Source organism: Panthera pardus, unplaced genomic scaffold (assembly GCF_024362965.1).
Source record: "Panthera pardus isolate Hobbes unplaced genomic scaffold, ASM2436296v1 HiC_scaffold_1, whole genome shotgun sequence".
NCBI lineage: Eukaryota > Metazoa > Chordata > Mammalia > Carnivora > Felidae > Panthera > Panthera pardus.
In genome coordinates this window covers 34,036,356-34,046,944 of record NW_026526654.1, presented here as the reverse complement: position 1 = coordinate 34,046,944, position 10,589 = coordinate 34,036,356, and positions in this window count along the sequence as shown.

Below are 10,589 nucleotides of genomic sequence, written 5' to 3'. Positions count from 1 at the left end.
AATCAAGAACGTTGAGATCATGACCTAAGCCGAAGTCAGAGACTCAAATGGCTGAGCCACCCAGGCGCCCCCAAGCATTCATTTTAAAGTGAAGGCAAATCAAAACGAATTATGTCTTAACACAAAGGTTTCCCAAATTTTCAAATTGGATCCCTTGTTAGTGTAAAGACACTTTAAATATCCATATATATATACTATGAAAAGTGTTTCCATATGAGTTTATTAAACCAGCTCAATAATCCTAGTCACTTCCTGCCCAGGCATTTGTAGCTTCAACATTTGGGAACTACTTTCAGTGATTTTAAGAAAATTTGCCTTTGGTAATTTAGGAGGTCTCTAGGATAGCCTCAACCTGAAGTCAGGGGGAAAGAAAAAAACACAGGCAAATTACTCATATGTAAATGTCATTCCATAACAATGCAATTAAAATTTTCTTTTTCTTTGTCCACATAATACTAAAAATATATTTGATCAGTATTTAGCATCTTTTACCCATTTTTGCACAATTTTTAGGCAAAGGCATTTGGGCTGCAAGTGAGAGAATTTCAACTTGAATCAGTTTAGGTAGGAGGGGATAAATGTTTAGTCAAGAACAAAATTTGCGAGGGTCAAAGGTCTGTTTGGCATCAGGGTTCCTAGATCCATCTGAGCATCAGGTGCTGCCTAGAGCTTTACTGTGTTTCTTTTCTTCTACGAATATTGGCTTCAGTTTTGGTTTTTAGTGTACTGAATTTTGCCACAAGTCTGTTATTATGGCTGCCAGCAACTCCTGAGCCCAGAAAGCTTTGGGTCAGATTCTCTTCATTACAGCCAGAGTTGTGAAATATAGTTTTCTGCCAGCACCAAATTACATGGTTTCGTGGGATAGGGGTGGCAATGCCCCCAAAGAAAGGAGCTGCTGTTATGAAAAGAAAAATATTCTGTAGACATAATGGATTTGGTATTATGTCACTAAAAATTTGTAGAAAATAGCAGTGTTCTCATGCCAGCAGCTGTTCTGTGAATGTTTTTTCTACCTTTATTCTCTCGTACTCACGAAAGGAGGATGCAAACAGGAAGAAACACAGACACATGCACGAGAACACACCCACACACCAGATCTGTCCGTGTCCATGGAGGGTCCTCCTCCTGTATTCCAACTCTCCACGCTGGAGGCCCTGGAGCTGCCTTTGTATCTCTTCTTTGCTGCCTTTACTCATTCCCTAAGTGACTTTATCCTTTCCTTTGGTTTCGAATACTTTTTATACACATATGGCAGCCAAATTTATATACCCAACCTGAGCTCTTCTCTGAACTTCAGTTTTATATCCAACTGCTTTCAAATTTAATAAGGCCAAAACAGATAAAGTGATTCCCACTGTGCCTTGAATCTTCCAGATCTCAGGGATGTCAATTTGAAAGGACAGCTGTTCATGTCAAAAACCTTGGCATCATCTCTCTCCCAGTCCATATCCATTTCAAAAGAAAATCCAGTCAGCTTTATCTTTTTGAAACGTATGTATTTACCCATTCAATCTTTGCCCCTGTGTCTATGGAGACAAATAGTTTTCAATGGGGGGGGGGGGTGATTTTGCTCTTCAGCATTATGGGGCATTGTCTGGAGATATTTTTGGTTGTCAAAAACAATGGGAGTGCTACTGGAATCCAGTGGGTAGAGAGGTCAGAGGTGCTGCTAAACATCCTGCAACCCCAACAGCAGCTCTCTGTAACCAAAAAGTATCCCCTCCAAAATGTCAAGAGCACGTAGGTTAAGAAGCTTTCATCTTCCCATTATCTTACTAAAATATCTTCAATTGGTTTTAAATTTCCTCCCCACATTCAAGTAACCACAGAGTAGCCAGAAGAATCCTTCAACAATATTATCCTGATCAAATGCCTCTGTTGCTCATAACCATTACAGACAAACACACAGTTCCCATCATCGCTTTCTACTGGTCTCTGCTCAAGTGGTTGCTTATTGCTAAAACCTTTCCTGCCCACCCAGACTAAATTAACACACACTCTCAACACTATGCTTTGTTTCCATAACTAGATTTTTTTTATCATTTTTTAGATACATTACATAATTATTTACCTATATATTGACTATTTTTTCGACTATAATTCTACTTCCATGAGATAAGGAAAACATTTTCACTGATATATCCCATGTCACTAGAACCATGCTTAGTACCTGAGACTAATAGTCTGCCAATGTTAAGGAACCTGCATACCTAATATAATTGTTTATTCATATATTGCAAGAATACCTTTGAGACACTGTTGACCACTCTAAAATTCTCTATTGGTTTTAATTGCAAAAATATTTTTCATTTTTTTCCTTCCTCTCTGAATGTTAATTTTTCATAAATTTTTTTCTTGTTCCTTCTTTTCTATCCATCCATTTTAATTGCTAATGTCCTTAAGAGTCTGTCTTTGGCTATCTTTTATCTCATATTAATCATTCTCTCAAAAAATTCTTGCAGGGTTTAATCTCAGGTTCACTAGGACACTGACACTTCAATTTCTATCTTATTTCTCTCTTAGCTTTAGACATATCCAAATGGAAATCTCACTAGACTCCTCTAACTTAACATAGTTCACCCATATCACAAAGCAAGTGATCACGCCAGATACTCCTGTTCTTGATTTTCGCCAATTTGTGCCCTAAAATATTAAATTGCAAGGTATCTTTCCTTAATGTCTTCTTATTCTCTCCTTTTATGAATTGGTCAAAAAAAATCTCATCAAATCTAGTAAATTATTTACATAGTCTGACCTAGCCTGCTGATAGTTGCTTTAATACCTCAGTTTAAGACCCCATTATCTTTGGCTTCGGATATTATTTTTGTTTGGATTCCACGCCAAAGATTTCAGTGTATTTTGAATATTGCTTCCAGAATTACATTCCAAAATTTCTAATAATCTCATTTCCATGATACAGATTGCTTGCAGCATAAAATTAACATTCTTTAGCTTAACATAACAGCTCTATCACAAAATGATCCACTTCTACCTTTATGATTCTCTTAACCTATCCCTAAACTTTTACCACACCAAACTTCTCATTATTCTCTTAACATGCCATGCCCTTTGCTATCTCTATCTTTGTACATTTTCTCTCCTCTGTCTGAAATACCCTATTTACTTCACCTGGAAAACTCCTTATCATCTTTTAAAATACAGTTCAAAATTTATTTTGTTAAGATCTCTGTGATTACATTAACTGCTTTTTATCACCTTATATTTTCTCTACAAAGTTGTCATCTCCTAAATGTGGTCTTCTTTTCTTCATCAGCTAATGGAAAAAATAGAACATAGAAACAAAGCTACAGTAAAAGAAAAACCATGCATGAATCAAAGGTTACATATTATTCTCTACTGTATATGAGAAGAGGAAACAAATAGCATTAAGATATATGCCCAAATCTTCAAAATAATTTATAACAGAACCAGAATAAGAAACTAAATCTCTTTATTTTTAATCTATATTGTTTTATTGTTTTATATTCTATTGTGGATTTGCACATCTTACATTGTTTTGAAAATGAGTGATTAAAGTGGAAAATATACCAAATAGAAATTCCCAGAATCTGGCTTGGAAATATAGATAGGTTAAATCATTAAGGTTAGATACATATTCAGCTATATTTTTAAATTATATATATCACTTTGTATTGATTTTAAGTTTATTTTACTTTTTTTTTTTTTTTTTTAAGCTCAACAGTGCCTCAGAGAAAAACAGAAAATTAGACGTTAGGAGACTACTGTGGAGAAAGAGAGTGGATGAAAAAAATCTACAGAACTACTGTAGACAGACAATTTTGTACTCCCTCCTTCCCCATTGTATGATCATATAAGAGGATTTTAGATTATCTCCATTCTGCCTTCAGAAGATTTACAGCAGGAAGTTAATAAAGCACTCAGCAGAAGCTAAGACACAAAATAGGCATGGAATGAAAGATTACATCAGAGAAAGAGGGACTAACTATTGTAGTTACCAAGTGGTCTTTTTAGAAATGTGTAGTAGAGCAACAAGATGAGGAAAAACTGTCCAGCCACACTAAACAAAAGCCCCTTCTTTTGAAGGAGCCCCAGAGAGAGCACGGGGGTGGGGGAGAGATAGATCAATTCCATAACCTATAATATGATGTCTCCTTCATGCCAGAGAGATGGACATGAATAAGAAACTGGTAAGTAAAGGGGCTCTTGGGTGGCTCAGTTGGGTCAGCATCCGACTTCGGCTCAGGTCATGATCTCATGGTTCTTGAGTTCGAGCCCCATGTTGGGCTCTGTGCTGACAGCTCGGAGCCTGGAGCCTGCTTCGGATTCTGTGTCTCCTTCTCATTCTCTGCCCCTCCCCTGCTCACACTCTGTCTGTCTGTCTGTCTGTCTCTCTCAAATAAATAAACGTGAATAAAATATTTTAAAAAACTGGTAAGAATCAGCATGCAAATGAAAAACAAAAACTAATAATAAAAGCAAACCTATAACAACCAACCAACAAAATTAAAAAAACAACAACAACAAAAAACACTCCACAGCTGCATGTTTGGATTTGTACGTTATTGAATAGCATAGAGGTGTCTGTGATGAGATTCTCAAATGGCTACCTAGAGGCCAACACTTTGATTGTGACCACTGTTTGAAAATAATTTAGAAAATAATGGGAATTTGTTACCACAGAGTTAACACAAAATCCTTTTTAGTTTTTTTGTTTGGTGATAACTAATTTGCAAATGTTCACAAAGTATTTGATAACAGAATATACAGATTTCTTCTCAAAACATGGGTAACACAAGGATAAACACTATTGCTTGTGATCTATGTTATTGAAATATTATGGATTAAATAACTATTATTATACATAAAAATATAGACAAAAAGCATTGTTTATATTATCTTTAGTCCTAAGAGACAATCCATAGTCTCTTCCTCAAGCCACCTCCAAAAGTGAGCAACAGTTGACTCACTACTTACAGCAGCAGTAGTGGTCTCATTATCTGTGCCCTCTCAAAATTACTATGTTAAAATCTATTGCCTAATGTGATGATATTAGGAGGTGTGGCCTTTGGGAGTTGATTAGGTCTTGAGGGTAGAGCCCTCACGAAGGGGATCAGTGCCCTATAAAAGAGGACCGAGAAAGCTCCATTGCCCTTACAACCATATGAAGTTACAGCAAGGCGACCACTGTTTATGAACCAGAAATGGGTCCTCACCACACACAGAACCTGATCATTCAGGAACTGACCTCACACTTCTAGTCTCCAGCATTCTGAGAAATAAATTTCTGTCTTTTATAAGCCACTCAGTCTGGCATTTTGTTATAGCAGACTGAACAGAATAAGACACAGCCCTATTTTTTAAGTTATGTATTTTTATCTATTCTAATTACAAAAATACATGTTATAATTCAAATGTTTAAAATGTAGAAGGCACATTTAATTAACATAAATAATTTAAAATGATCTAAAATTGTGCAATGGTGAAAAACTACTAAGAACATTTTGTTTGATTTCATCAAGTATTTTTCTATGACTAGGAAAGGATATTTGTATTTCAAATACATTATGCATGGTTGTTTCCATATATTAACATTACATTCTTTTGCATCTTGCCCTTTCTAAAAAAATGAACTATAATACACTTATCTCTGATTTCATTATATTTTTATACAACATAATTTTAAATTACTGTGTCATGTTGATGTGTGCCAATTTATTTCCAAAATCACCTATTTTTGGGAATTTCAGTAATTTACATCACCTGTCTGTTGTAAACAGTTCTGTTTTCTGGTTTCTTTTACATATATGTCTGTGCACATATCTGATTATTTTCTTAGACTAAATCTTGAGAAATGGAAATGTGGGATCAGAGCATGATTATTTAATATTTAATTGCTACATAATATTTAATTGCTACACTCATCTAAAAGTTTATTCCCATGGCACCTGGGTGCCTCAGTCAGTTAAGCATCTGACTCTTGATTTAGGCTTAGGTCTCTTCATTCCTGAGATCGAGCCCTGAGTAGAGTCCTACATAGAGCTTTCAGCTGACAGTGCAGAGCCTGCTTAGGATTCTGTCTCTCTCTCTCTCTCTCTCTCTCTCTCTCTCTCTCTCTCTCTCTCATTCTGCCCATCCCCCACTCCCGTTCTCTCTCTCTCTCTCTCTCTTTGTCTCTCTCTCTCTCAAAATAGATAAACTTAAAAAAAAGTTTATTGCCAGGTACATTTAATATATACGTTAGTGCCTATTTTACTACAATCAAATCAATCCTGGATAATAATAATAATAATAATAATAATTATTATTATTTTTTTTTTTAAGTGAGCTCCATGCCCAAGGAGGGGCTTGAACTCATGACCCTGCAATCAGGAGTTGCATACTCTACCTATGAGCGAGTCAGGCACCCCAATCTTGGATAATCTCTTGATGCTTTAAATTGTACTCTTTTACATCTAATGATGTAAATGATTTTTTTCATATGTTTAGATGATATTTCCATTATTTCTTGAGAGTACTACTGTCTTTATTTTTTTCTTTTTCGTTTTTTTAAATGTTTATTTATTTTTGAGAGAGAGAGGGACATAGACAGAGACAGAGAGCAAATGGGAGGGACAGAGAGAGAGACACACACAGAATACAAAGCAGGTTCCTGGCTCTGAGCTGTCAGCAGAGAGCTAGATGCAGGGATTGCACTCACAAACCGTGAGATCATGACTTGAGCTGAAGCTGGACATTAACTGACTGAGCCACCTAGCCACCCCTACTGTCTTTATCTTTTTAAATTTTATAGTACAAATACCTTAAAATAATCATTTATATTAAATGTGGATATTAAAAGTATCTTTTTCCTAGTTTTATATTTTGTGAATGTTTTAATTGAATTATATTGTCTCTTAAAATATTTCCTTAACTATGCTTTTTGAAACACAGATGTATAAAAGTTTTACACAAATATTTTAATCAAGATTTTTGTCTTCCTAGTTCCCTCCCCTCAACTCTTTAAATGCTTTTTAATGCTTAAAAAAGATCAGATATATATTTACCAATACTTACTTATTTTTCAATATTTTCTTTACATTTAATTTTTAATTCAGTTGAATTTTAATATATAGGAACCATAGGTATTATAATTTTTCCCAGATATTTAACAAATTTGTCATTATTATATCTTTCTCCTGTTATCATTCATTAAAAGGCTACCTATATTCTACAGTATATTCAGTATACAGTATACAGTATACAGTATATATATATACAGTATACAGTATATATATATACAGAATACATGTGTATTCTCAATTTTGCAGCCAGTTTTCCTATTTTATCCCATTATCTGGTTATGCTGACATAAATATGTATGGGTCTAATTAATAAGACATTTCAAATATTCAATCAACATTTTCACTTTTTGAACCATATATTGAACATGTTCCTAATCTTCCCTGATGAAGTTCTTTTTTTCTTTTTTAAATATTTTATTGATTGATTGATTGATTGATTGATTCATTTATTTATGTGAGTTTCTTTTTTCTGATTATTATTTTGCAGACTAGGTAATGAAAGCCATTTATATTTTTCTCCTTTTGTAGCTATAAAAAGGTCTTTGTTTATACAATTCTAATACCTACTTAAGTAAAACTTCATGCTGTATCTTTCAAATAATTTTTGTTTGCCCAACCAACTGAGCCACCCAGGTGCCCCTAAAATAATTTTTGTTTGTAAGTATAACCTTTTTAATGTTCATTTTATCATTCTCTCACGACCATAATTTTTGCCTTATTATAAATTTGGTAATTGTTTTTTTTTAATTTTCTATTAAAAATTTTTTTACATTTATTATTTATTTTTGATAGAGAGAGCACAAGTGGGGGAGGGGCAGAGAGAGAAGAAGACACAGAATCCTAAGCAGGCTCCAGGTTCCGAGCTGTCACCTTAGCTAAAGTCGGACACTTAACCCACTGAGCCACCCAGGTGCCCCTGGTAATTGTTTTTACTCCAGTTGTCTTTATTAGAAGATAAATCTCTACCTTGAGCCCTCAATAACCATAATTCCTTCTCATTGTTTTCATCTTTTGGATACTTTTTCTCTGTAGTTTCACCCTTTGGAGTAGTTCTTAAGACAGAAAAAAAATAAGCCAGGCAGCTTTCCCCTGGGAGTTGACATGGCACTCCCAGCTAGGCTGTGTTATTTCTCTGTAAGGTCATTATGTGCCCAGGATCAAGTACATAAGGAAGGGACTCCATAATCATAACCAGAAATCCATAAAACCAAGAACATTATGCACACCACACACACACACACACACACACACACACACACACACACACAAAGACCAAATATCTCTTTTTGCCAGGAAATGCAACTGCTGCTTCTCTACCAGTTACAGTTTAGCACGTTCCATTTTTTCCAGTTTTTTAGATGAAAAAAATTTAACACATTTAATTAGTGAATTGCATTGTTTCCACCCAAACAAGACCAAATCCCTGCTTCCTTGAATCCTCACCCAAATTACCTGTGCAAGCCAAATCCAATTACAATTCCCTCCTAACACTTTCTTACTCCAGGTTCTCCATGTTGTGTTCTCTTTTTCTTCAATAAATAAATACCCTAAATTTGTCCGAGTTTGTTGTGTCCAGGTGATCTCTTCTTAGAAGATATTGACTTATTTGAGTTTGCTTTACTAAATTTTTTGGTTTATGTTTACTTTTTTCTTTGAAATTCTACCTAAATATTGCTTTGTTTTCTCTTTCATTCAAAAGTAAAATATCTCTTCAGGCTGTTTTCTGTTTATTAAATAAAATATTATAGATTCTTATTCATCATTTTAAATAAATGAAGATCTAGACTGATATTATGTTTTTATATATTAGTTTTGCTTTGATCCTTTATATTCAATATGGAGTATCATGGAAATTTTCTTTCTTTCATGTTTTTTGTGTTTCTTTTTCTTTTTTATTTATTTTGAGAGAGTGTACATGTGTGAGATGAGGAGGGGCAGAGGGAGAGAGGGAAAGAGAGAGAATCCCAGACAGATTCCTCGATGCATGGCTTGAACTCACAAAGGGAACTCACAAACTGTGATTGTGACCTGGGAAGAAACCAAGAGTCAGATACCTGACCGACTCGACTGAGCCACCCAGCCGCCCCTACCGTTCTATTTTTTGAGGAAGACTGCTCTAGTTTGGTTTCACTCTATTCTTGTGTTCTTATAAGTACAATTTCATTGCTTAGTTCCAAAGATCAGACTTTTGGGCAAACATCTGCAGCCTCATTTTCTTCTATCTGGCTAGTGATACCACTACTGAATTTATATCCAAAGGAAAAGATAATTTTCTTAACCTACTCAATGTTTCTATTCAGTATAAACAATTTCCTCTAATACAAAATTATTTGTATACCCAAGGGCATGTGAAAGTTAAAAACAAACAAATAAACAAGCAAAACAACAGAATGAAGTTTCTCTGGAGTGCTTGTCTCTAGTGCAAAAGGACTCAACTGAAACACTTTTTTTCTTTACTCCCCAAGCCTTGTTTGATAAAACATTTTAGAATTGTTATTTAAAATGTTATTTCTCTTATTCTAAATCTCCCAGCCAACTTAAGATCATTTTTTCTTTTGTTTACAGAAGACATTTGGTTGAAATGGTAGGATTTCTCACTATTAGCACAACTGTTACATTCTTAAGATACTTTTTCTTAATAGGAGTACAATATTTTTAGCAAATAAATTACACTGTAAGTTATTATACATTAACTTTGGCTATCAGTACAGTCCCCCACAATCCAGTCACTTTGTCACCAATAAATTGTAGTGCTCGCTATAATGAACAGATTTCTGGGACTGTGGACCCAAGTTCATATCTTTTGACTACCTCCTCCTGGCTCCTGTGTGAATGTGGACAGGTTAATTCATCTCTCTGATCCACAGTGTCTTTATTTGTTAAGTGTATATAGTATCCACCTTATGAAGAAGCTAAGAAGATCAGTAAAATCTTCTAAGAATATAGCAATAGATTGATATATTATTAATATTTCCTCAAGAATAAGAATGGTGTATTCTGTGTCCTACAGCAGAAGGTTTGTTGAGTGTGATCTAAATAAATGTTAGTCATTTTGACAAATGTCTTAAACAAGCTGGCGTAAAAAAGCTAGAGATTCCAGAAGAACTGTATGTCATCTTTACAAAGTGTAAAATGTTATCGTATAGCTTCTAGCACTAAAATTTACTGTATTATTCATAAAGATCTATGTTTAAAAGGGAAGGATGAAGAAATTCCTGTGTTTTGGTCATGTATGAAGAAAAAGTATATTTATGATTCAGATTATCAATTCTAGAAAAAGCTATTAAACAAGCAGAATATTATTGTATGAGTCATTTAATGACAAAAACAAATTTGTATATGCTACATCTCTCCTTCACTATTCAGTTAAAACTGACATATTTAATTTTCCTTCATTTTATGATGCAAATTTCTCCAGAGGAAAAATAAGAAAGTGCATAGAATATTTTTAAAAAATGGAATGGAAATAATCAGATATCTAGACATTGCCCAGTAGTCAAATACACATTATTGGATAGTTTTAATGGAAATTTTCTCTTTTAA